Raw genomic sequence first — 27668 nt, forward strand, 5'->3', positions numbered from 1 at the left:
AGAAAACAATTGAAATAAAGGTGGTAATATAAAACTTCGTGTGCTGAGAGTTTTATTAAGTTTTATTGCAACACTGGTGCAAACAGAGTAGGTAGCAATTATGAGAGAATGGTCCCAGTACGGCTTAAACCCACAGTCAGATGCCTAATGTGGCCTTATTAGTTATTTATAGAAAAGCTTAATAAATAAGTGCAGATTCAACCTTGTTTTTAATTGGCTTACTAATTCAATATAAATCATAGGTTTCTTTAGGATAGTGATTTTTAATTGTGAGTAATTTTGCTCCACTCTCCCAGGGGCAGTATCTGGACATGTTGTTGGTTGTCACAACTGGGGGGGACGGGCGCTACTGGCACCTAGTGTGTCAAGGCCAGGGATGCTGCCAAACATTCTACAGTGCGCAGGACAGCCTCTCCTAAAAGAGAATTATCTAGCCCAAAATGTCAACTGTGCAGCAGTTGAGAAATCCTGCTCTAGGGTTATAGGCAAGTGTCCAAGTTTGTAGAAATGATAGAACTGGATAGTAGTTTTTTCCAGTTATACTTTGCACAGGAACAAGAATTCATGGATATAAAGCACGAATGCAAAAAGTCACCTTTGAATGTTGATCATCTTCAGAAATTCATTGTTGTGTTTAGCCCCACAGCCTGCTACCTGGAGAGTTGGCTTTTCGTCCCCGCATTTAATCTATTCATCACTGTCTCAGTTGAGAGAAGGAGAAGGCTAGGCATTTAATCTATTTATCACCACCTCAGTTGCCAGAAGGAGAAGGCTAGGCATCTTAGCCAATTCATTTTAAGAGGCTCTGGGCCCCTGTTATAGTGATACTGTCACTGGGCTGCCATCCAAAAGACCTTAATGTTTCTCAATACCTAAACTATGTTACAAACTATGATTGCTTACAGGAACTGAAAAGGAAAATGAAGAGGGCTGAGCACAAAGACCAAGGTGTCAAGTGCAAAAACCAAGATGGTGATGGGGCATCGTGTATAAAAAGGACCACGTGTAACAGAGCCAACTACAACAGAAAAATAACTACACATGCCTAAAAGAATTTAATTGCTCTGACACCACAGCCTAGAGATAAAGAAGGCTCCTCCCCAGTCAGGGAGAAGTTGGCATTAGAGCATCGGCTCACCCTTTTTCATTCCTTCATCAAAAAAGAAAGTTTCTGCTCTTCTTTATTGAACTTAATCTCTTTCTATTGGCATAAACGGCATGGGGCAAAAGGACCTTGGTTTATGTCCCTGACCTCTAATCTGTAAGTTCTATGGGAGAAAATTTCCTATAAATAGACCACCCAATTACTGTATCGTGATGAGTGGCAAAAACACCTTAGGTCTCAGCTTCTAATGGTTCCAAGCAAATTAACGGCAGACAGATGCCATGTGACACCATCTTCTCCTGGCCTCTTCTACATTTCTTTTCCCACAGCTGGGAATAATTCCTTCCTACCTCCCCTCCAGCACAATGTGCACTCTTTAGCTCTCACCTGCACACCTTTTTCTCCACCCCATTTCCTCCTCCTCCAAGAACAAGGGCAGGTGACTAAGAGCTGGTAGGGAAAGGCCTGGCATCTCTTACTTCCCTTTACTGATCCATACACTTTAACTGTAACTCATCCCTAGGAAACAATTACCTCATAAAACATTCGTAGAGTAAAAGGGTTTCTCTTTCCACCCTCCACTTTGGCAAAGCCACTCCAGGCTTTAAAAGCAGCAGAGAGGTCTTGGGCGAGGGCAAACTGAGTTTGGAAATTTCACTAAACCTATTGTTTTGTCTGAAGGTAAGTCAGATTTAGTTTTGAAAACTCATTTGGGGAAGGGAAGATGTGTTATAATAGGTGTATACTCAGAAGGGACCCAGCCCTGTGAGTCTTCGTTACCAGATGCCTCTGACTTAAGGACAACCCTCCAACTTAACCAACCTGGGAGTAGAAGATTTTTAAAAATTATTTCCTGAGCCCAAACCAATTATACTCTTAATCAAATAGCCTCTGCTGGCAAGCCTCTCTCTGCAGGCTTTCCTCTGGTTTCTGACAACCGACCAATCAATCAATCAATCAATTAGTTAATCAATCAATCAATTCTTCCCCTTAGCACCAAGGCTTCTAGACACCTATTTTATATCTTCTTGCACATATCTACATTGATATTGGAAGACTCTCTTTCTTTAGTACCAGAAGTGCCCTTATGTAGCACCACGGAACCCTTCTTTAGCCCTCCTATATTCTGACTCTGATTATGAAGTTTCTGATAATATGTGTCCCTGGAACACACCCCCTGGCTAATGGAAGCATCACTGTACTTCCGTCACGATCCCAGTTCAGGAGGCTCTGGCTTTAACCTGATTGGAACCTGACTGGTATCTGTAGGATAAAAGAGAAATGTTGCTGAGTAGTGAAAGGAATATGTCCAGACCTTCAGCCAGAGAGAGAAAAGGAAGGAAGGTGGGAGGGACCTTAACTAATTTTCATTCTTCCAGCAGAGATACAGAGGCTGGGAACCATCTCATCCATAACAACCGAATCATGGCTCACTCCCTTTCATGCTCCTTTCCATAAGGCATTTAGAGAAGAAAAAAAAATTAAGTCCTTCTTTTCTCCTAGCCTTTATCCTTTCAGCCAAGTTGTGACAAGCCACTGATTTCTACCCTATAAATTATTTAAAATTCCACCTTCACATTGGATTGGAAAATCAATCTCCTTGATTAAAAAGTGACCAGCTTTACGTCTCCAAACATCTCTCTAATCTTTTAATTATGTCTGGTTACAGATAGCATGAGTCTCAAAGAAGCAGAGAAATGTACTCCGTGCTAACTGAACTCAAAAGATCTATGAATCCATCAGCCCTTTCCCTTAACCATCTGGCATTGTTACTGTCAGGTAGGACTGCTTTTAGAAATACTGCCAGAAGACTAGAATCTTAATATACGCCTATTTCAATATCACATGAAAAGTCTTGATTTTAATAATTCCTGCAACTAAATTAAATATTATAGGACCTAACTGGAAACTTGTAGATATAAATGCCAGTTTAATAAAAAGTACTGAGGCATGTGAATATTCATGTACAGGCCTAAGAATTCCACCCAAACCAACCATCATAATTAGAGCAAGCCAAAGTAACCCAGCTAAATGTATATATTTGTAAATTGACACTGGGTGCCAAGACTTTTGGAAAAAGGATTACAATCACTTTAACAACCCAATTCTTTTGTTTAAAAATGCAACTTTTCTAAGTGGTCTCTAGAAGGTTTTTAAATGTAAACAATAGATTACTGAATATAAAACAAGGAGAGAGGGATGGATACAGGTAAGCCTTACAGTGATCCTTGGAGTAGTCATTTATTATGAACATGGCTTGAAAATTAAGCAAAGTCTGCGACAGTGTGGCCCAAGAAACCAAAGCCTTTCAAAATCCAAAACACAAAACAAACACGCAGCCAGCCAGCTATTCTTAACGCTATATTCCAAGGACCATCGGCAGAAATCCCTGCTGACTAATCACTGGAAACCACTGTTTTAAAATATTCTTGCCATGATATGAATTGCACTGTAAATTTCACAGCCTCTTTTACAAGCGTCTAGTGGAGAAAAAGCACCACATTTAGTGTTAAGGTCCAGGCTAAATAGAGACCAGATCAGGGGCTCCAGGAAGACACCTCAGAGTTGATATGGCAGATTCCTAGTTCCTCACTTGTAGGTCTTTCCATGGTTGGGGTGTTTGGGCAGATAAAGTACCAATGAATCTAAAGCACCATGACAGATGATTGCAGGCAAGAGGAGAGATTCTTTGGGAAGTTAGCAGTCTAACTTTCCTTTGGCCTGGCAAGTTCAGTGGGCTTTCTTTCATCTAATCAAGGTGGAGAATTAACAGTATCCACTGGAGATGATGTATTCCATGATCTTGCCATTATGTGCTTATGATAATGTGAGTCCATATAACTTTTGAACTTAAAGGACAATCTCATCATCTATCCCCGTGTTTCAAGGACCACACCTGAAATCTCTAAGAAATAATTAAAACTTGTATTCTCTAAGATTATTCAAAATAGATGATTTAACTTATGTCCTCTAGAAGACTGAACAAAATTTTTGTAATCTCAGCACTAGATAACTCAAAAATCCAACCTTGAGCTATTTTAGACACTCTAGTTAAGCTGATATGGTATGGTAATGGCCTAATAATTTCCTTTATAAATTATTTTTTAAATGTTATAGATTTATATTCTTACCATTTTAAATTTTATTGTCCGAAGCCCTATAATCTTTTCTGGAGAACATATTGGACTTGTTCCTTCTTATGGGGTTGAAAGGATCTTCAGTGCAAAGCACTGCCCTTCTGATCTCACCTAATTTAGAGATAAAGGCCAGAATGGTGAATCAAGATAAGCCATCAAACATTCATTAGGCACCTACATAAGCCAAATGATAGAGGAGCATAAGGGTAAATACACAATGAGAGAGATATTGATATCAACATATATCGATAGGTATACTTGGAAAGAGGGTGTTTAAAATCAAGAGAAACATACTAAAATAACTAAATTAATACAAGATAAAATTAAATAAACTCCAAAAGAGAGGAAAACTATTTTGTGCAAAAAGATAGTCGATTTCCTTTTAGGTATATCAATTATGAATTTCCTCAGAGGTTGAAATGAGATTGGCGATCATTAGCATCGAAGTCATGATTAGGGCCTTGGGAGGAAATGAGATCCTCCTGAGGAAAACATGAAAGAAAAAGACATGATCGGCAGTAATAGTAGAGACTCAAAAAGCGTAAGTTCAAAGACGTCCTTGTGAAAGAGTTAACCTAAAGAGATGTTTCAGAGTCAGGCATTGCAGAGAGCTCAGGAAACACTAACAGATAAGAGGGCCATTGGCTGGTATGTCCCTTTGGAGAAAGGTGTGTGCCAAGCACTGTGGGAAATAAAAAAGGAAGACTTGGTCTCAGCCCAAAAAGGACTTCCAACAGAACTGGGAGGACAAAGCTGACCAAAAGAGTGGTATTAAAATTCAGTGCTAAATTGTATAATGCCAATTAGATAGCAGGGGTGTTCTGTGATGGTCTAAGATGCCATCACGAAGGGACTTTGACCTCACGAGGGAGCAGAGGCAGATGCTGCGTAGATTGCTCCAATAAGGATGATACTGACGCTAAGACTGTTTTGTTGTGCTTGTTTGTTTTTGTCTTTATTTTTTTTACAAATATAATGTAATTTATATAATGTAATTCTCTAAGCTAGAAAATCATGAAAGAGTGTTTAGCCAAACATTGCTCCTGCATTCACGAACAGAATAATGAATGGAAGATATGACTGGAAAATGCCACACTCCAGCTCTGTGAATGAAAGCTACAAACACATGAAAAAATACATGAACTCTTCATCTCACCGTCTCCTCTCGCCTTTTACTGTCATTGTGGAGCTTCACAGCCAAAGACTCTCTTATCTGTGGGGCTGCCAAAGGAAATGATTGCCAAATGGTCTTTTAGACTAAGTATGGAGACAATCTGTTATTTTGGATACCTCATTTACCTCAGAAGCACTTCTTTATATTCCATTCCCCAGTGTACATAAACAAGGTTGGATTTGAAGTGTTATTTAGTTGTTAAAAAATAATATTAGTGTTCTTAGCTCTATTTGCAACACCACAGAACAAGTAATTCAGGGGCTTAAAAAAGAATTGTGGCTTACTAGAATCAGCAAATAGTTAAGGAAGTACATACAGTTTAAAGGAAGAAAGAAGCAAATAATGATTCACATATCAGGAAAATACCTGAACCAGTGGAATCCAAACATTTCTTTATTTATTCATTCATTCAATAAATTGCATTACGTGCCAACTTCACGTCCAGCATTGCACTAAGGGTGGGGTTTGTTACATGTAAGAATAACATATAGTCTGCATTTGGGAGGTTCGCTGCCTGGTGGTGAAAAAAAATAAAAATATCTACCATTTCTTCTGCACCTACTTCCCATCAAGAACGGCCCTTGGTGATTTACTTGTTTTTCTTCATTTAATACAACAAACATGTGAGTTAGGTATTATTACCTCAGACTGATAGAAAATTTAGGTGTAATGAGATCAAGTGACTTGACCGAGTCACACTACTAACCAGATAACCAGAGTCCTTCTGAAGATCCACCTTTGGATATCTAGTCTGATATGTGAAGTCACAAAGACTTGAGGTTTTTCATTACTCCAGCATACCCTAGGCTAACCCGACTAATAAACCCATCACTTCATATCTGTATCATATTTTTACCTTCTGTGGCTGCAGAGACCACACTCTTCACACTACACCACGGAGATCTCCTTGAAATGAATAAGACCCTCAACCTGCCCTCAGATATGTTGACAAACAACAATTACATGATTACTGTAATAATATCATTTTCAAGGCTCTTCTCAGCACCGAGGCACATTTTTGAACCCTCACACACCACTGGATCAACTCTGAAAGGCAAAGTTTGGAGAGTCTCTTGAGAAGAAGTCGTATTTAAAGCTTCTGTCCATCTCTGGTGATGCTTCTCTAAGTACAGTACCTGCTAAATTATAACATCTATTATCTATCTATATCTATCTATCTATGTACCTATCATCTATCTATAAAATATAGCTATGTATCTAAGATATAGCATATAGCTATATGGACTCATTTCCATCCTGCATACTAGCCAGAACCTTGATGAAGAACATCAAGAAAAAAATGACCTAGACATTTTTATCACCTTCAGGAGCAATGGTATTCCCATTGCATTGAGTACACACTTCTAAACTAAAACAAATTACAATGCCTAATATTTATCTGTTTTCTTGTCAGTCTTTCTCACTAGACTGTGAAGTTCTCCAGGCTAAGGACTCTGTTTCATTCATTGTGATATCTCTGGCTCATATAGCAATTCATTGCACTTAATAGGTGATCATTAAAATATTTATTGAAGGAAAGAAGAAAACTGCACTCTAATAATTCATTACTGTTGTTGTTTTAAAGTTTATTTTCAAAAGTCTGGGCTAAGTCCTAGGAGAATAGTCAACAAAAAACTGAATAAGAAAAACCCTGGCCCTGTTCTTAACCTGGTTAGCACATCCAACTTTCATATATTATTGGTTTAAATTATAAGGGAAGACTCAGTCTTTGTAGGTATTAACATCAAAATGAATGCTACATTAATACGGTTTATAAACTCCCACTCTGATTTTATTTATTAACATATTAATGTCTAACATCTCTTAATAATAAGATGTATCTTAGAAGTGATCATTGGTCAAATTTAAAAATTATATTACTTATATAGGAGACATTGAGTTTCTACGTACTGTATAGTTATCTTCACTCCCTTGACGTAAAAACTTTCAATAATGAAAAGAACAGCAAAGAGGCATGGTGGACAAGAATGTCAACAAATATCTGCTGTATGCAAGCTATTGAAGTAGTGTTAACACTTTAAGTCAAATAGAAAAGGCTGGATTCTGTGTGCCCAAAGCTAGTCGGCCTTTAGAATCTGGGAAGAATCAGTAACTGGAGGTTTAGGGCCTGCAGAAGGTACTGGCAGGAGGTCAACAGTGGACTGAAAGTCAGTGTAAGGCACAATTAGCCACTTAAGTCCATCCATTATCATCTCCTCCCATTTACAGAGACAGTTGACTTATTATCTCAAAAATTGTGCCAGACAGGCTCAAGACCAGAGACCCAAGGCACAGAAAACATAGAAACAGTGGCTGTTAGCAAACTCCCAGCCTCCTTCTTCCACCTACCATTTAGAAAGCCACAGCTAGGCTTATAATCCTAAGGAAGATATTTGAAAGATCCTTCTGTGGAGAAATTAAAGGATTTTAATAAAAAGACCGCAGATTTCAGGGGTATTCTAGTAAAAATGTTGACTCACTGTCCCATAATTTTATAGTGAATCCCTCAGTCAGTGAGCCTCTCACATGCACACAGAACATTTAGTTGCTATGTGATTCTCTCACAGCCAAGGATCACAAGATTTATGCAACAGCCTCCAACATAAAGACAGAGACAAAACAAGCAAAAAGAAAATAAAGAAATCAGAGGGAAGAAAGATAGAACACTAAAATGAGCATGTGAGGTAAGGACACTTCTGATAAAGTATGATGAATTTCCAGAGAGAGATGAAAAACGTTACTGAATCCTTGAAATAGCACCAAAAACGGGTGCCATACAAATGGAACACGAAGATTATCTGGAAATTAAAAAGATTCCCTGATATACATATTTAAATCAACAGAAAGTTTGGGAAGTAAAGCATATAAAAATTTTCTGGAAAATAAAAAAACAAAGGAACTGTTAGAGCAAAAAAAAAAAAGAAAGAAAATGTAAGATTAATTCAGAAGGTTTAATAGCTGATCGATAAGAGTTTTATAAGAGAAATTGGGACAAGGAACAATCTACTAAAGAAACAGTACAAGAAAATTTCATAGGATATGGATCTTTAGATTAAAAAGATCACTGAACATCCAACGTACATAAAAAAAGACTTGACCAAGACATATTATTTTGAAATTTCAGAACACCAGACAAAACACAATGTTCACATAAAAAGCATTGGGAATCAGAATGACAAAGGACTTGTAAACAGAAACAGTGAAACCTAGAAGATAATGGTGCAATATCTTCAATACCTTTAAATTCAGAATAAGAATTATTTTTAACCTAGAATTCAATTCCCAGCCAAACTACTCAACAAATGCAAGGGTAGAATAAAGATATTTTCAGGCAGGAAATTTCTCAATAAATTTACCTCACATGCACCCTTTCTCAGGAAGGGCGTGCCACGAAAATGAGGAAATAAAGCAAGAAAGAGGAAAGCTTGGGAAGCAGAGAGGAGAGGCTCCAACACAAGAAGAAGGTGAAGAGAATCACCAAGATGAGGGCAGAGGGGAGTCCCAGGATAACAATGCTGTATTGGCCCAAAAGAGAAACCTGTCCAGGTTAGAAAAGGAAGAAAAGGGCCCCAAGAAGGAGGCCTTTAGCTTCTGATAGATTATCTGTTCTGTATTACTATGTGGAAAGTGTTGGGGAGATTGTTGGAAGTTGTGGCAGAACGTAGTGATAGTTATACAAAGCCAGGCTAATGAAAAACAAGGCAATTATTAACTCCAAAAAAAACAAAAAGCTGTACAAGAAAGGAAAGGTAATTATAGTGTAGTGTTAGCTCAGTAGAGAACATTATTTACATAGTTACAGTAATATAAACCCTGAATATTGATTTAACTAAAAAGAGAAACAAGAGGAAGCAGTATTGTCGGATAGGAGACTTAAATCCTCCTCAACTGTAATAGTTACTAAATAATGACCTAGTAGGACATATGTATTACTTAGAACTATGGAGGTAAATACAAGAACACTTACATTAATTAAAAGTAGCTGCCTGCAGGGTGGGGCAGGAGAATCGCTATGGTTTTCTTTTTTTTCTTTATTTTTAAAAGCCCTTTAGTCATATTTGATTCTCAAAATGTATACATTTATTTAGACAAATTTGAAGTTATTTTAAAAACCATTAAGCTGCCATAACTCTGATTCTAAGGAGGCTTATTGGATACATTTCAGCCATCAAGGACCAAGCAATACAACGCAAATCTCCAGAAAATTATACAGACTATTTTTTTCATCTAACAAAGCCTAGGTGATTTTAGAACCAATTCTAATGGATCTGTTCCTGTTCCTCTCTAATTTATAGAAATCCTTAAAGGGTGAGACATTTGTATGAGTAGATACTCCCCTGTTTTTTCCAAGATGTTTAAGAGATTAACTACAAAATCTTTACCTCAGTCTGAATGAATATTTGTACACAAATATTTGCTAACCAAAGCAGGGAAACCAGCTGATGTTGGCAGAATTTGTAGTGTCTTTATCTGAGTATAAATTCAAAGAAAACACCGTGGATAGATAGGGTTTGAGCCAAATCTTCAAGTATAATAGATGAGCAATTTGATAGGGGATAGTTCCATCCCTTATTCACATTAAATAGCTTGGAAAGCAGGAAAGTTATAGATAAAAATTAAGAGTCATCATGGCCCTAGGGGTCCTCAGAAACCTATGAAGTTTAAGGAAAGAAAATACTCAAGAGTCACAGAGAATATAACCTGCTAATTCATCCCCCAAATGTAATTTCATCATCATCACAGAAATCCCTGGTAGATTAATAAAGACATTTCCTCTAAAGCTGTATCTCCAGGACCAAGCAATAGCTAGCCTCCTCACAACAATAATAACATGTTAATGACTTTGATAAGGGAGGATACATATCATTATCACCTCTTAATTACCTTTTGGGCCTTGGGAAAGCAGCTGCAGAATATATAAATCAAGAAGCCTGGGAGGAAGTTTTCCAGAAAGTGGTCCCCATGATTGTTAATTTTCTATTATTCTACCGCTATTAATTATCCAGTTTTGTTTTGTTTTGTTTTGTTTTGTTTTGTTTTGTTTTTTTAAGGTTACCTGCCATTAGTCGAGAAGCAAAGTTTAGGCTGTGCTTGGTTGGTTTCCAATTACAAACATGGTGTTTATCTATAGCAAGATCATTTCCTCTGGGTTTAAAGCTTAGAGTTTCTGTCCCTTGTGGATTTCCCTCCCCATCTTCACATTCATGGGCAAACCAAGAACCTGGAGACACTTTGCAGGGCTACGATTCCTTAAGTAGAAAGTAAACTCCACTTTTTATTTGCCACGGCAGCCCGCCTACTGTGCTGTGTGTAATAGCCTCACAGTAAATGTTAACTGAAGAAAATACATGTGTTTATTCCAGAGATTATAGAAGTTCCACTATTTTGATGTGGATGTTGCTTTAGAGAGCCCTATTAACATATTGTATTTTTATAGACAAATCTGGAGCATCTCTGTTTGTTCCACACCAGTTATCAAAACTTCCTAAGCAGGGATAGGAGCAAGAGTTGCTCCAACAGTTCACATGCCTTTCCAGGTTTTTTTTTTTTTTTTTTTTTTTTAAACCTAGGGTTCTTATTTATCACTATACTCCTTAAACTCTTGCCTATCTTTTATATCTTTTATAGATGTGGGATATACTCCTTAAACTCTTGCCCATCTTTTATAGATGTGGGATGTAGGGTTCTTATTTATCACTATACTCCTTAAACTCTTGCCCGTCTTTTATAGATGTGGGATATAGATGTGGACACTTCAGTTCTAAGGTGTCTTATCTCCGAAAACTCTACCCAATGGCCAACCAGGAAATGAGCGATTCTTCTGCAGTAAATCAGTACCCTTTTCCTTTATCTCGACAAGAAAGGCAGTCGCCAACTTCACTTTTTCTTTGCAAAATACTCTGAGAGTTCAAGGTTACCTGAATACAGTTCTCATTATCACTCCAGGATTCCTATGTCCTAATATTATCTATCCCTCGATGGGATTGTTTTACAGTATAAAATTGCAGCCCAACTCCCTGTTCATCCTTCACTGTTATCAGCTATAATACTTAATGCTCCTAAGTCACTTTATTTCTCTACAGGTTGGCAAAATCATTGCTCAGAAGAAAGAGGGGAGGAGAGGAGAGAAAGAAGGAAAAAAAGGAAGGAAGGAAGGGAAGGAGGGAAGAAGGAACTGGACTGCGAATATCTTCAGTTGGAAAAATTGTAACACTGGTTCTTAAAATTTGTCTTGCCTTGGTATTTTTATTTTTACAGATCGTATTCTACTTTCTGTCTCTGGCCTGGACTAGAAGTAAAGGAGTTACCGAAGTACTTCATACTCACGAAGCCAGGGTAATCTAAGTCCAAGATTATCCCTCAAATCTGAAGTTAGCATAAAACCACAAATGACAAGCGGGCAGCCGAGATGACCACAGATTCCATTATTTGGGTGGAATAAAAAGAGATTTTAAAAGTGCTGTCTAGATTAACAGTCATCCTAATTTTTCTATAGTGATTCTACATTGTGCATCTGATTTTTAAAAGTTAAATGGGTCATGTGAATTTTGTGAGAAAAAAGTAATGCAAGCAAGAGTAATTTGCTAGGCCAGTTTATAGCCATTCCTTGCACAGAAGCAGACCCAAAGGAGCTACCCTAGCCCTTGCCCTCACTGCTCCCCAGCTGCTGCTGTCAGGCCCCATCTCTTATCTCACCTGGGCTGGGCAAGGGCAGCACCTGTGCCATTAGAACGGAAAAAAGTGCGTGGCAAAGGAAGGACAGCAAGAGGGAAACCAGACACTCCTCCTTCCACTCTACCTGTCTCTGCTGCTCAGCTTCACTCAGTGACTCCCTCCGCTGCACAGACCCACATTCCGAAAGCCCCTGAAGCTTCTTTTCATAGGTTCCAGAAATCAGTCCTCAGTGGAGCCCTGAGGCTGGGATTTTACTAAAAGAAACAATGATCTTTACTATAAACAATGGTGTTTGGGATCAACCTGCTGTTAGCGTTTATTACCTAGTGAATCTATATCTTTGTCCCTGGCTGAAACTGAGGATGAAGGGGGAGGAGGTTCACAAAATTCCAAACTGCTATTGGCAAAACAACTGTGAGCTCAAGGAAGAAAGGAGCCCTGTTTTCTAAAAGGCATGTGTGTGAAAACTGGAAGTTTGATCAAAGGCCCGTGGGTAGAAGACAAAGGGAGTTGCTTGGAGCTCCATTGGGCCCCAGGAGTGTGTGTGGGAGTTGGTAGGTGTGGGTGTGTGAGGCAAGACATTGGAGATTATGGACAGATGGTGCTAGCCCACCAGCTCTCTTACTAATCCCCATCTTGCCTCCTTGTGCTTTAACATGTGATCCTCTGCCCCTCCTCCTTAGCCCACCCACTGGAAACCACCCAGAGCATGTGTCCCAAATTTTCCAAGGCAATCTTTCTATTTTAAATGTCCGTCCTACTAACCTTACGAACAAAAACATCAAAACCTAGAGTTCTGGACTCTGGCTTCAGACAGCACAGGTTTGAATCTCAGCTTGCTACTTATTTACTGAGTGGTCTTCCTTAACATTCTAAGACTCAGTTTCTCATCTGTAAATTGACCATAATAGCACATTGAGTTGTTGTGAGAATTAATATAATAATATCATATCATATCATATATAGTAATAGTAAGCTCTCAATAAATAATTTATTCATAATTGTCAGTATTTAAGTAGAGGCTTTGCAGACATTATCTGCAATCCTTTCAACAACCCAGGAACAGATAAAGTCTTAGAAATTCTAGAAACTGTTGACAAAGAAAATATGGCTATAGTACAGAGCTCTTTCATCTTCTCCACTGTTCTCCCAGCTCCTTCTTGAAACTTTGGTACCTCGCTGCGGTGAGAGAGCTTAGATGACTACTTATCCCAAGGTTGTTTAAGTGAGGAGAATAGGGAAAGAGGGTGCCCCATCTCTCTCTGAATGGTAGGGTAAGGAGAGCAGAGGGAAGCAGGCGGGAAGGGGCGAGGTGGCATGGTCCCAAAGGGCAAAGTTGGAACTTGATTGCTTCCTGAAGCAATCAATTTACATGTGGTTAGATCCTATAGCATCAGCATTAAACTGTGCTAAACTTTAGCATGTAGTGGATCTAATAGGCTTTTATGTGCTAGCCCTAGGACATAATTACTACACGAAACTGTTTGAATTAGAAAAAGGTGTTTCAAAGTTGCAAAGATTATTCTTAGCAATGAACCTGTAGGACACAACTGGTGTATAATTTGCAAACTTCCTGTACGATTTTAAGTCAACCTTAGTCATTTCCTCCTAAGAATCTGTAGCAGGTCTTCACAATTGAGTCAATGCTAATTAAGCCTTAGTAACAATCTGTCTGACTTTGCAGGACTGCAAAGCTGTGACCCTCAGAGGGAGGCAGGGGTTCTCTCAGCAATTTAAACCTTCCCTTAGCATACTTCTCTTCACATTATAACAAATTCATTGGGTTGTCTTTCCCAAGAGACTGAGGCTGGTGGTAGTCACTCTTATATCCCCAGAACTTAGCAAGACTCTTAGCAGAATAAATAAATGAATAAAAGTTATAGTTAGAGAGATTTTAACTCTGCATGAATGTGGAAGCATTGGATGGAGGGAGGGAAAGAGGAAGGGAAGCAAGAAGAAAGGAAGGTAAATGGGAAGGGAAGGAGGAAGAAGCAAAGGGCTATGGAAGTGGTTATCTCTAACACGGCCGAGTTTATTTGCCCATCTATTAGCTGGATTTAAAAGTCCCATCTCTAAGATTCTATGAATTACTGAACACTTATGGACTGAGCACTCTGATGGTTACCAGAGGAAAGGGAAAGTGAGGAGAGTTCAGCCAACAGATGTTAGTCACAGAAGTTAACCTAAGGAGCTTACAGTTTAACTGGGAAACTAAAATTAACACAAGAAACAATCGAAGGACAATACGTCCTGACTCATAATTAGGTTCTAAATTACTTGTTACAGACAAAATTGTAAGGAACAGTAGTGCGAGCGGAATAATCAGGGGAGACAGCTATGAGGTTTGAGACTTGGCTGTCCCCGGAAGGAGAACAGGGAGAAGCAATGACCTCCGTAAAGACAGAGGCAGAGAGGAGTCCGTTCATGGATCAGTGAGGCCATTTTGACTTGGGAGAGAAACTGGCAGAGAAACTGGCCTTGGAAGTCAGCCTAAGGCATTTTTTTACAGGATGTGGTAGCAAGTGGAAGCAGACGGAGGTTTTCAGGCAGGACTCACTGCCATTATTTCTCTTCCTCTTCCCAATGGATGAGGTGACTTTCATTGGCTATAATCACCCTGCGAGTGATGAATTTCTGAGAATGTGTCAGATGAAAGTGGTGGTGGCAGCACCAGGCATCTCATTCTGGTTCCCAGATGGTGATAAATCTAGGCCAGGAAGCATCACTATTTCCCCCAAGTTCTCTGACTTCACAGAAGTTTCAGGAAACCGGGTGGAGATGGGAATAAAGAGCTTTTCCCCACCGCCTCGGAGGGTGGTATTTTACAAGAGGCATATGGTACCGGCTCCAATCTGAGATGGTTTCCACGTGTGTGCCACTCCACACCGTAAATAAGAAACTAATCAAAGGAGTACACTTTTGGCAAAACAGCCTAATGTTGGGTGACACCACCTTCCATCTTTCTAGGTCATTGAGATTTTATATAGATAGGTAAGTACGTGTTTTTCCTTTGTCTCTGAAGACACATCGTAAACACACTTGATGGATTATGTAATAATGGCTATCCATGAAAATAAATTGACTACAAAATTTGAGCCATCATTATAACATCTTGATTATCTCAGAATAGTAATTGTTTGGAGCCATTGTGATATTCATAAAGTATGAGAGCTTAACAAAATGAAAACATGCCATAAAATAAATACCCTTCAAATTTTATGCAAATTACTTGATCTGAATAAAATAAATGTTAATTAAGTTTACATATGCAGATTAATTCTAACTAGCCATATTTTCATACTTAGTTATTAACCACAGTTTTATGTTATGTCACATTGAAATTAGCCCTATCATTTAGAAAATATTAACAAAAGAATACTTTAAATGCTTTAAATTTCTATGCATCGAATGTGAAATAAGAAAAAAAGACATCTATATTTAAAAATATACTATGAAACAATAAGAAATAATTTTATGGAACTAACATTATATTAATTTGATGTTTTATTTGAGATCAGAGAAACCATGTAGTATACTTGGGCCCATCTCTTATGTATCTATGATCCTACTGCATTTGTCTGTTTCTCCATCAGATTGAGTCTTAGGATGTTTTCTTATGGGAACAAGAAAACAATTGGTATTGTTTTCTACCAATGAATAAGGTAGCAAGAAAAGGTTTGAGGGAAGTATTGAGAAGTGAGTCTAATCTTTTGTTTTATATACCAATGAATAATCGGTTTTAATTAGCATACTTTCTGCAACCTAAATTCATTTCAAACCACATTTTTAACAAACGTTAAGGATCATTGGTTATAGACTCCATTTTGCAGATAGAAAAACCGATTGCTAGGAAAAATGACTTATTTAAAGACAGATTGTCAGTAACAGATAAAATTAAATTTAGTTACCTTTACTTTTAGCTCAATGTACTTCTCATTAACGCTCTTTATGTCCAGAATGTCACCTACTACTGGACAAGATCTTACTTGGCCCAGAGAAAGGCTCAAGAAAGAAAAACAAAGGGTCATAGGATAGGTCTCCATATCACACACTCCCTCTTTTAATTCATACAGGACATTAAACCACTGGTTGGTCACCAAAATCACCCGTGAGGCTTAAATACATGCAACAATCAGGATCCACACGAGAGAGAATGAAATATCATCTCTAAAAGAAGGCAGGGTCCTTTTAGACTTCTTTTCTAGAAAAATAAAATATGTTTACTAATCCACTATCTGACACATTTCCATATTGCTTTTTATTCCTCGTTGGAAATGTCCCCATTCTCAGGGTCATCTTTATTTATTTATTTTTTTGTTATTTCCATTTTCTGTATTTTCTGATCTTGCAGGTTTGGAAAGTAGATGGTATTAAAAAATTTCAAAAACACTCTGCTTTAGAATTTAAAAATAATAAAGGGAAATAATTTGGGCTGGGGGTCTTATTCATCATCTTGACAGCATTTTTGGAGATGGTTGTCAGGGCAGGAAGATTCACAAATGAAACAACACAAAGGAAAATACAAAGAAGAGGAGATCATTCTTACTAAGGAATAAAGAGACCCAGTGACACTAGCTCATATTCAAGTGTTACTCTGTGACCTGTTTTAATTCTCTAAATGACAGTCTTGAATGGAGAAAAAAAAAAAAAAAAGCTCTTTAAGGGAAGAATGGCCATGGCTGAGGCTTCTTTTATCCTCTTTCTTGCACGCAGTTCTATTAACCAGCATTATAATGGGATACTTACCTCATAGAGTGAAACAAAACAACAAAAACACAAACTTACTATTCCCCCAGAATGCTTGGTAGAGAATTTCAATTAATCCAATATTGTGATATATAGGTAATTAAGATGTTTACCATTTCACATAATATATTTGACAGTAAACATATCCCGAATATAGCTCTTTTTATTTTTATTTTTTTGATAAATCAAAGAACATGGTACACAGTCCGTCATATCTTTAGTTCTCATTGTGCAATTCTTTCAGTGCAAATGTGTCCACACAAAATTGGCGTTATATGACTAAACAGAAATGTCTGTGTACTCTGCCTTTTCCATAACCACAGCAAGAGGCACCATGCATGGGTGTGTGTGTGTACTCATATTCATTCAACAGCGGGTGTTGATTTTGTGTCAGGCGCTGGCGTAGGCAATGGATTTCCAGCTGTGACATCTGGATAGGTCACTGCCTATCCAGAGCTTACATTCTAGCTAAGGACATAGAGAACCTAGGCATCCAAACAGTCAACAAGCAAAACAGGCAGCATTTTTTTCAGGAGATACTGGAAAAATACAAAGCCACTGTCTTAGTCAGCTTGGGTTGCTATAACAGAATACCACAGACTGAGTGGCTTAAACAACAAATGTTTATTTCTCACAGTTCTGGAGGCTGAAGTCCAAGATTAAGGCTTTAGCAGATCTAATGTCTGTTGGGGCCCTCTTTCTGGTTTGCAAACATCCGTCTTCCCATTGTATCCACACGTGGCCCAGAAAGCAAGCTCTGGTCTCCTCCTGTAAGGACACTAATCCCATCATGGAGGCTCCACCCTCACGACCTCATCTGAACATAATTACCTCCCCAAACCTCCTCCTAATACCTTCCATTGAGGGTTAGAGCTTTAGCGTATAAATTCTGGAGGGACACAAACATGTCATATCAGCCATAACAACCATTTAGAGCAGCACCGCCCAACAAGATAGGCACTAGCCACATGAGACTACTGAGCCCTTGAAATGAGGCTCTTCCAAATTGAGATGTGCTGTGAGTATAAAGCACACATCAGATTTTGAAGATTCAGTAAGCAAAACCCAAAAAACTATGAAAAGTATCTCTCAAATAATTTTTTTATTGATACATGTCAAAATGATAATATTCTGGGTATATTGGGTTAAATAAAAAATACCGCTACAATTCATTCTGCTAATCTCTTTTTACTTTTATGTAATGTAGATGCTAGAACGTTTAAAATTACTTCTGAGGCTTGCACTTATGTCTTACATTATATTTCTGTTGGACAGCAGTGGTCTAGCCTGGTAATTCTCGAAAGGGGGCAATTTTGGCCTCTAAGGATCATTTGACGACGTCCGGAGACATTTTTGTTTGTCTCATCTAGAGGAAGTAGATGCTACTGACATCTAGTTGGCAGAGGCCTGGGATGCTGCTAAACATCCTACAATGCACAGGACAGCCTTCCCCACATAACAAAGAATTATCGAGTCTAAAATGTCAATAGTGTCAAGGTTGAGAAACTCTGATCTAGAGAAATCAATTAATAAAGTATAAAAAGAGCTTAAAGTGAACAAGTGAATAATTCACAAATTTATGTCTATGTAATGGAGTATATATGACATAGTAATCTATATCCAACAAATCGCCATTTGCAATACAAAGGCTCTGAGGCCAGGCACATCCCATGCATGTGGCCTAGCACAAAAGAGTAGACCAACTCAGATCACTCCTTCAGACCCCTGGTCATCACATGTCACCAGCTTGTTAGAGAGTAAGAACTGGAGGGTACTCTCAGAGCACTTAATACATAGTTGAAGTGTATGGCACATACTCATGGGTATAAGTATTCACAGTGAGTATTCACAACAGATCTCTTTAGGTTCCACGTCAAAGATCTTAACATTCATAATTTAGAATAGTTGGAACCTTCTGTAATAAAGATTCTTGAGTTCAAAATGAAGAAGATTAGGTAAATGGTTCATCTTGGTGAACTTTTTCTGCCTGAATGTGCCACATGTTTCAGAGAAGCTAAGAAATTGGCTGAAATAAGTCCTAACCCTGAAACATTCTGGAAATTGCTTTTCTTATGCCTGATTTTTGACTGGTTTACTTGCCACGTGTTTATATTAATTCCGATGCAATAAAGAGTTCTGATTATTTCAGCAAAGAGGTGTAACTAAATTTAGATTAGAACCACAATGTATTTGAAGCTGATGGATCAAAGGGTTTTTGAAACATTGGCTAAATATTTGGACCCCCTACTTCTCTACTTTTTTTTATGCAAGAGAGAAGCCCAGGGCTTATCATTGAAATTCTTCACAAATAACTACAGGAAAATAAGTTTCCTTCCTTAGTCCCCAGAGATGGAAATCTACCTTAACACTTACCCACTCCTCAACATCTCATCTGAAAACTCTCCTCAAAGCACAATGTTTGCTTTGCAGTTTAGATAAATAAAGTTTTTTCATTGGTGTATTTGCATTTTTATTTCCAGGCCACCTTGGGATATTTCTTAAACAGGCAGAAAGTGGTGTTTTGTTAAACTCGTAATTTTCAAAATTTAGGCAAAATTAAGGCTCCACTTGGAAACAAAAATAAATTGGTTGGTGATTGGGTGAAAGAAAATTATCTTGTTATAGAAACCACTTAAGGAAGACCAGGATTGGTCTGCAAATACAGTGCTACATCATTAAACCGCAGGAAGAGAAAAAGGAAACCACATTAGTTTACATAACTTTCGTACCTCATATAACCTCCCAGGTCCTCCCCCTGCAGCCAGATTAATCTGCTTTTAAAGCATAATAATTTTCTGGAGTAAAACACATCTAGGAAAAGTTCCTATACTTTGGCTAACAAATAAACATAACTAATTTATGTTCTATGTGATGTATGACTATGCGATGTTGAACAGCAGAGAAAACATCAGATTACATTGGAATATGTCGCAATACTCCATTCAGTCTCTTTGAATTTAGACATAGCCAAATGAGTGGCTCCGGCTAATGAAATATAACCAGAAGTGATGTGTGTCACCTCTGGCCAGCTTTGAGAGGAAGTGATAGTGGAAGCGTATATATCAGTCTGAACTTTGAGTGACTTTAGATAACCAGAGTCCTTCTGAGATCCACCCTTGGATATCTAGCCTGAGATGTTAAGTCACAGAGACTTGAGGTTTTTCATTACTGCAGCATACTCTAGCCTAACTCGACTAATAAACCCACCACTTCATATCTGTATCATATTTTTACCTTCTGTGTCTATTCTAAATACTGCTTACTTACTGCCAACCTAACATGGGAAAGAGAATCTAAATATATTTTATGATAATAATTATACAGAGAAAAATATATTTAAAGCAGAGAGTAGTATCAGGGAAGAAGACAGTAATAATCTGACAACAGCTATTTTGACTGCATTGTGTGTGTGTGTGTGTGTGTGTGTGTGTGTGTGTGTGTGTTTTGTTTTTACAGTGCCATTTCACCGTGTCGAATAAGGTGATTTGCTCCACTTTTATCCATGCCAAGTCAACAATGTTACCACAGAATAATTTTTAATGACCAATTTTTCCATGCCCTGATTTTGGTTGGATCCAGTTTTCCATTATTTTTGATGTTTGAGGTCCTTATTTGACTCTATTAGAATGGAAACTAGCAACTTAGAGAACACCTGCAGTGTCTGAGACTGCATCCAACTTTGCCATGTGCTTCTTTTCAATTCTCCCACTGTGTACTAACCACAAGTATGCAAGCATAAAGACTGAATACTAATCAAAAGGCAAAATTGGGTTGGTTGTGGCCATGTCTTAGTTGGAAATTCCTCTAGCCACCAGGGCATGTGTTGAACACATGACTGTTGCTGGTGGTGGCAGATGCTCTACACTAGCTAACTATCGGTAATTTGGAAGTTTATTTATTTTCCTCTTTTGTTTCCACTTAATTTGCAATTTTATCAAAATGAAATGTGTACATAATTTAAAAAAAATGATTCTACAAAGTCTATAATGAAAATTACAGTTCTCTATTCCTTTTGACCTATTTGGCTCTTAGAATGGAAAATATCTACTCCTTAGATATCTACTTTAAAATCTATTCACTGTTTTTGCCTCCATGTTTCTAAATAACCTGCTTCTACTGTGTTGCTTGATTTTTCAGATTTAGAGAGATATATATAGATTTCCCATTATAGAACACAAAAAAGTTACCTTTATTGTATCAAACCTTCCTGTAGACACATATATTCACAATATCAATTAATTTTTGCTGCATAATGAATCACCCCAAAATCAATTAATTTTTGCTGCATAACACATCACCCCCCAAAAAACTGTCTTAAAGCATCCATTTATTTACTCACAACTTAGTAGATCGGCATTTTGAACTGGGTTGGGCTGGGCGATCCTTCTGGTCTTGGCTGAGCTCATTTACACAGCTGTATTCAGTTACTGGGTTGGCTGGCCTAAGTGGCTTCAGCTGGGGTGGCTCTTCCTTGCTGCATGTGATCTTTCATCCTCTAGGTAGAAGGCTAGTCCAGGGTTGTTCACACAGAGAGTGGGCAGGGTTCTACTGGTGCAAGTGGAAGCATGTGAAGCTTCTTGAGGCTCAGAGATGGCTTTATGGTATTTCCATTGTGTTCTCTCATGAAACTAGTTGGATTTGGGGGGAAGAGAAAAATAGACTCCACCTCTTCATGGGCGATGCTATAAAGTCACATTGTGAAAGATACAGAGAGAAGAGAATTGTGGCTATTTTTTTGCAATCTACTACACTTAACTAGTATATACACACATGTACACTTCCCCTCACCACCATACCTATCATATCATATTTCATTCATCACTAATTGGACTAAATCAGAATTCAGTATTTACCCTATTATAATGATGGACAAAATCATAGTGAACAAAAATTACATTTTTCTTCTTATATAGTTTCTGCTCTGATCTTCAGAGTAAATAACCATCTTGTTTTGAGTTGTTTGCACAGTTTTTCTAAGTACTTACCACAAATTCAGCTTCAAACTCTCAGCTGCAAGTATATATTTCCTACAAACAGGTACAACAGGTGGATTGTCAGTTTCTTCCCCCTCCTCCTTGGACTCATCCCTCTGAAGTCCTCTGTCCTATTCCAGTTGGGACTGGGGGACTGGGTGTTATTTAGATTTGCTGCATAGTAATCACTCTGAGGTTCCCTCGGCTACTTTCTTCTGTAGAATGACCTATTTCTTAGCTAGTAGCATCATCTTTCTGAGTTTTCCCCTTATTTTGGAGGAGCATATCCTCTAGTAGATTCCTGAAAAACTGTGCAGAGGAGGAAACTTTTTGAGACTTTGAGTGCCCTCAGCTGTGACCTGTGTTCCCTAGTCCAGAATTTTCTCACTCAACCTCTTTTGAAAATAAATCTGCAGTCCTGTACTGAGTAAAGAAGGGATAGTTGCTGGCAGGGCATGATACTGTAGGGAATCTTGGTGGAATTACTCTTTCAACAGACTTTTAATCCCTCCTGGTTTCAGTCCTGCCCACCCCGCTTCAGAGGCAGCTGGTACCTCTACTGTGGAGACTCTCCAGGACTCTGTGGCTCCATTAAGCCTGATTTTTGCCTTTACTTCTTATAAGCTCTTGCTATTCCGCTTTTTCCTCTCTAGCAAATCAGTTATCGCCCATCCATCTGCTCGCTGGCTTTCAAAATATTGCTATTTCCTCTTTTGTTTTCATAGTCCTTATTGATGTGTGCTTTTACTTTCTCTTACTGTCATCTTAGTGGAACATTGAGAGGGACTGGAGGTATAATCATGTTTTATTATTTTTTCATCTGCCATGTTTAGCTGGAAGTCCCTGTGGTTTGTTTTTTAGGAGCACTAAGTAATTGTGAAACCAATTATATTCTTTGTGTTCTGCATGACAATCAGTTTCTGTTGGTTTTCATTAAACACCAGTGACAAGAGGGCAGATATTTTTGTATTCCCTGTGAAGGGGAAAATAAAATAGAGTGTAAGTGGTAATTACCAAGTGGCAATCTCAAAATAGTAATGTCAAAACAGCCTTCTTTGCCTGGTCCAGAAAAGGTACTCAATAGGGGATTTGTATGAATTACTTGATGCCTAAAATGTACTCTAAGAATTGTGCAGGTCCAAGCTTTAATCCCAGTATCTCTAAGCACAGGCACATGCAAATTGAGGTGGTGGTGAATAAATACTTGATGAATTCTTTAGTTTTTTTTTTTTCCCCCTGAGTTGAAGCTAGGAAAGCAAGCTCACTTCTCACTCTAAATGTCTGAAATAAAAAGTGAAAAGCACTACATCCTAATCAATTTCAAGAAGGTAAAATATTGAATTCCCTGGAATGCATTAAATAAAGCTTTGATATTTTATATACTAGCAATACTGTTGGTGACAAATCAAATAAATTATATTTAGAAAATGTGAATTTTATCACCTCCTACTTATATTGTTATTGCCCCTCCTCCTCTCCTCTAAAGGATGTTATTTCATTATTTTATTCTTTCCTGTTAACTTCTGTCCAAGGAATGAAAGTTTGGCCATAACTCTTTTGACAAATGCAGGTAGATGAGGTGGGAACATCACCCAGTTAGAAGATGAGGGGTGACTACGATCTCAGTCTCTCCCTCTTGACACTATGGTTCTTTTCATTTGCTGCCCCTTTGAGTGCCAGAAGTTTGTTCCATGTGAATATCTGTAGGAGATGTTACATCTAGCTCTAGGTTACCAGGGGCCTTCAGGCATCTAGCAGTTTGTTCAGAACAATAGCCAATGCAGCTACTTAGCTAGCTCCAAATGATTGGCTGCTCTGAGAATGTTTCACCTACCCCTGGGCTAATGTCTGCCTTGTGTTGGGCTTTGTTGACACCTGAGAGCAGCAGCAGCATCCAGTACCACCTTGACACACAAAATGTCCACTTCCACTCTGAAATGCTACTAATTGTTAATACATGACATCTCTCTCTCTCTCTCTCTCTCTCTCTCTCTCTCTCTCTGTCTTACACACACACACACACACACACACACACACACACATTCTTCAGTGCAAAGAACAGCCAGTTCAACCCATGCATAAAAAGCTGACAACAAAAGTGAGACACAATGAATGATTATAATACATTTTGTTCCTTCAGAGTAAAATAAATAATAATTATTTGATAAACTGTATATAGTAGTACTTCATTGTACCATATTTTGAGTCCAAACATGGGACTTCCTCTGGAATGCTGGGTGGGTGAGAAAACAGAAGGGGAGGAAAAAATATTTCTTTTTAATCTGTTCTGCAAAGATATAAAAGGAATTGAAGAGATACTAAAACCTCAACTAGCTTTGTGACCTTGGGCATGATCTTTCTTCTCTTAAGACCACAATTTTTCTCATTTATAAATGAAGGGATTGGATTATTATATATTGAACTAAGAACTTTCTTTCAATGTTAAAAGCCTGAGATTCTAAGATAGTGCACTTTAGTAAAGCAATGGGATGGAAAACTGTGAAAAAGAACATCTCCCATTATATAAAGACTTGTTATATCCAACTTAGATTTAATACCTTTATACACATACAAGTGTTAGAAATTTGTAATGAGTAAGAAATATGCTGAAGGATTTAGTAGGAAGAAATAATATATTGGGATTTTTAATAGCAATATTATTGTTTGAAGAGCTCTGTGCTTTGGAAAATTATCATCTAGTACCAAAGAAAATGTAAGTCATGTTTATTTTTTCATTTCATTATCCCAGGTACAACTTTATAACTGTAAATATGACCAACCCACCTGTGAATTCTTGGGACCTGAAGATTTCTAACTCCTGGAGACAGACATTAGAGTGTTGTCTTGCACTGCACTCACTTCTCAGCACACAAATTGCTTTATCACATGCTATTGCATGCAAAACTCATTTATTATAATCAGAAAGACACACAACTTGAAAGAATGATTTTTGCAGACATTTTGAAAGCTAAATTTCTCTTTTGTGGGTGGTAGATGAAAGCTCAGTGCTTGATTACCCATGACATTATGGCAAAGATGAATATTCCACTCCACTTCAGCCCGGTTTTCCAGGGCACAGCCAATTTTCCCGATGGAGAAAAGATCTGGTAGGTGGATAAAACAGAGCCAAGGAGAGAGAACTCAAGGGGGCAGAGTTCAAAGCCTAACTTTGTTATTAGCTAACTAGCTGGGTGGTTTAGGGTGAATTTCTTTCCTTTCTGGACCTCGATTTCTCTACCTGTATGTAATGGCCATGTCACTGCACTCTAGGCAAGAATCTCCTTGGGTAGTTAGCTTTATGAAATAATGCCAGACTGGAATTCTTTGCTCTCTTCTTTCAAATTCCTGAGAATAGCTTAAATAGGGAGAGGTATTATTTCTACAAAGTTATTTTAATATTTTAATCACCATAAATAAAAATTAGTTCCAGGTTGAGAAATAAAGATACCATGCCACCAAATTCCACATCTCTCATGTTTTGAACCTAGTTACTGATACCCTAAAATACCAGTACCCATTACATTCCAGCTACCTTTTGTTCACACTGTAGCTCTCTGGTACTTTCTGCTCTTCCAGGATCTTTAAACTACATTATAGTCACATTCTCTGCTCTCGCCAAGAAGGAGACATGCCCTTTAGGATACAACCTTGATCTTCTTTTTCTCCCTTTTAGTGATATTATTATTATTATTATTATTATTATTATTATCATCATCATTACTGTTCAGATAGAACATCAGTTTGGATCTTATTTGAGGGCTCTTTGTAATGCTCCAAGCCTTGTTCTTTTCCTTGACTATATTTGATTAAGATTAGGCTTGGCTATAAATAATGAAACCCCATATGATGAAGACCTAGACCAGACAGAAGTCTTCTCTTTCATGTAAAAGACATATGGAGGTAGGTAGTCTAGTAGTGTATCTTCAGAAAGTTGTTGTTGACTCAGGTTCTTTCTATCTTGCTATACTGCCATTTTTAGCATAAGGATTCCACCTCATAGTCTAACATGGTTACTCAAGCTTCATCCATTACTTTGGCATCCCTCACATTTGGAAGAAAAAAGGGTTCAAAAGAGGAGATTTTTTTACTTTAAAAATCATTTCTGGAAGTTATACGTGGCACTTTTGCTTACATCTTATTTACCAGAACTTAGAACATGGCCACACCTAGCTGCAAGGGAGGCTAGAAAAATGCAGTCCTCATTCCAGGCAGTCATGGGCAGAGCTAAATAAGAGGGTTGTGGGGGAAGATCAATGGGATCTGACCCAGATCGAATATTCTGAAGAATTCTTTTAGTATTACGTAATCATAACTTGTTTCTCTGGAAAGGCTACAAGATTAAATTAGAAAGTATTATCAGGAAGGACAATCTGAAGAGGAGATAAGATGGACAAAAGGCAACTCAAGATATACTAGACTGCTTTAATAATATCTTAACACATTCATGCAGCATGTAGTGCTCCAACAGAGTGATACAAGGAGGATGCTGGTTATGGGTTAACTAGAAAATTTTTTATGGGTGAATTTTATCCAAAATCAAAAAAAAAAAATGAGAATGATATAATTTGTCGGGCTCATGAGATAGGCTCTTTTAGGAATCAGAAGGGTTGCTCTTTGGCAAAATCATAAAGTAAAAAATGTTCCCTTCAGTGCTCATCACTTGTAATTTCTACATACTTTCTCACCCTTTCAACACTATTCCCCTCCCATGAGCATGCAATGATGCATGCATATGTGTATGCACACACATATACAAAAGTGTACACTATGTTTTCATGAAACATAATTTAAGAAAAAAACTAATATGCTAAACTAATTAACTCTTATCTATTTAACATTTAATTTGCTACCCATTCTAGGAGTGGTGTGCAAATCAAATTAAAATTAAAGTTTCCAGGAGTGAATGTTGCTTTGATTCTAGTCAATAAATGCTTTAGAGATTATTTTTTATAGAACCCTATGAGAATGGAAAAGAATATAACACATTGCTGCCCTCAAAGAGATTATACTCTGATAAATAGAGTCATGCACATTCCTTTCAAGAAAAACATACAACGTGAATTATTATTCAAACTATTATGAAGACACTGGGAAGGAAGTGTTTAATCCTCGCTTGAGAGAAGGATTGTAATAATTGGGCAATCCTTTATAGGTATAAGTTGACTCAGATAAAAGAAAGACCCATAAGTTGGAAGGACCAGCCTGAGCAGAGCCTTGAGGTGGATGGTTGTGAGCAGCTTACATGATGGAACACAGGTATGGGGGAGGGCATGATGAGACTTGCAGCTGAAAATGTAGTTTGAGATCTTATCATGAAGGGACTTGGAAATCTAATAATAAAATAAATGGGCATATGGGAAAGTCAGATGAGAAAGTATCCTGGTCAAGGCTATTCTATAAGCAATGTCATCTGGAGGCAGCACATAGACTGGAGGTCAAAGAGACAGGATCCAGCAGGGAAACTTGGAGACTGACTTAAGTCCAGACAAGAGGTAATAAAGACTTAAACAAAATTAGTAGGAATTGAGAAGATAGAATGAATCACTAATGGTGCAATTCCAAATGGAAATTAGATGGGGTACGTGGGGGCCGGAACCTTTCTAGGCACTTCTCAGGTAACACTATGTTAGGCCCACATTTCCCAGTGATATGTGAGATCCTTGACCCAAGCTCAGAGAGACAGAGGGATGGAAAGGAGGGAAAACAATAAACCAAATGTAAAAAGCAAACAAACAAACAAAAAACAACAACAAAAAAACAGAATCGTGGACTTTCAGAGGGGAAGGGACCCCTGGATACCATCTATAATGTCTCACATTTTTTTTTTTTATAGATGGAAAAACAGGTTTGAGGGACAT

Source organism: Rousettus aegyptiacus, unplaced genomic scaffold (assembly GCF_014176215.1).
Source record: "Rousettus aegyptiacus isolate mRouAeg1 unplaced genomic scaffold, mRouAeg1.p scaffold_m13_p_1, whole genome shotgun sequence".
In the NCBI taxonomy this organism is placed as follows: Eukaryota; Metazoa; Chordata; class Mammalia; order Chiroptera; family Pteropodidae; genus Rousettus; species Rousettus aegyptiacus.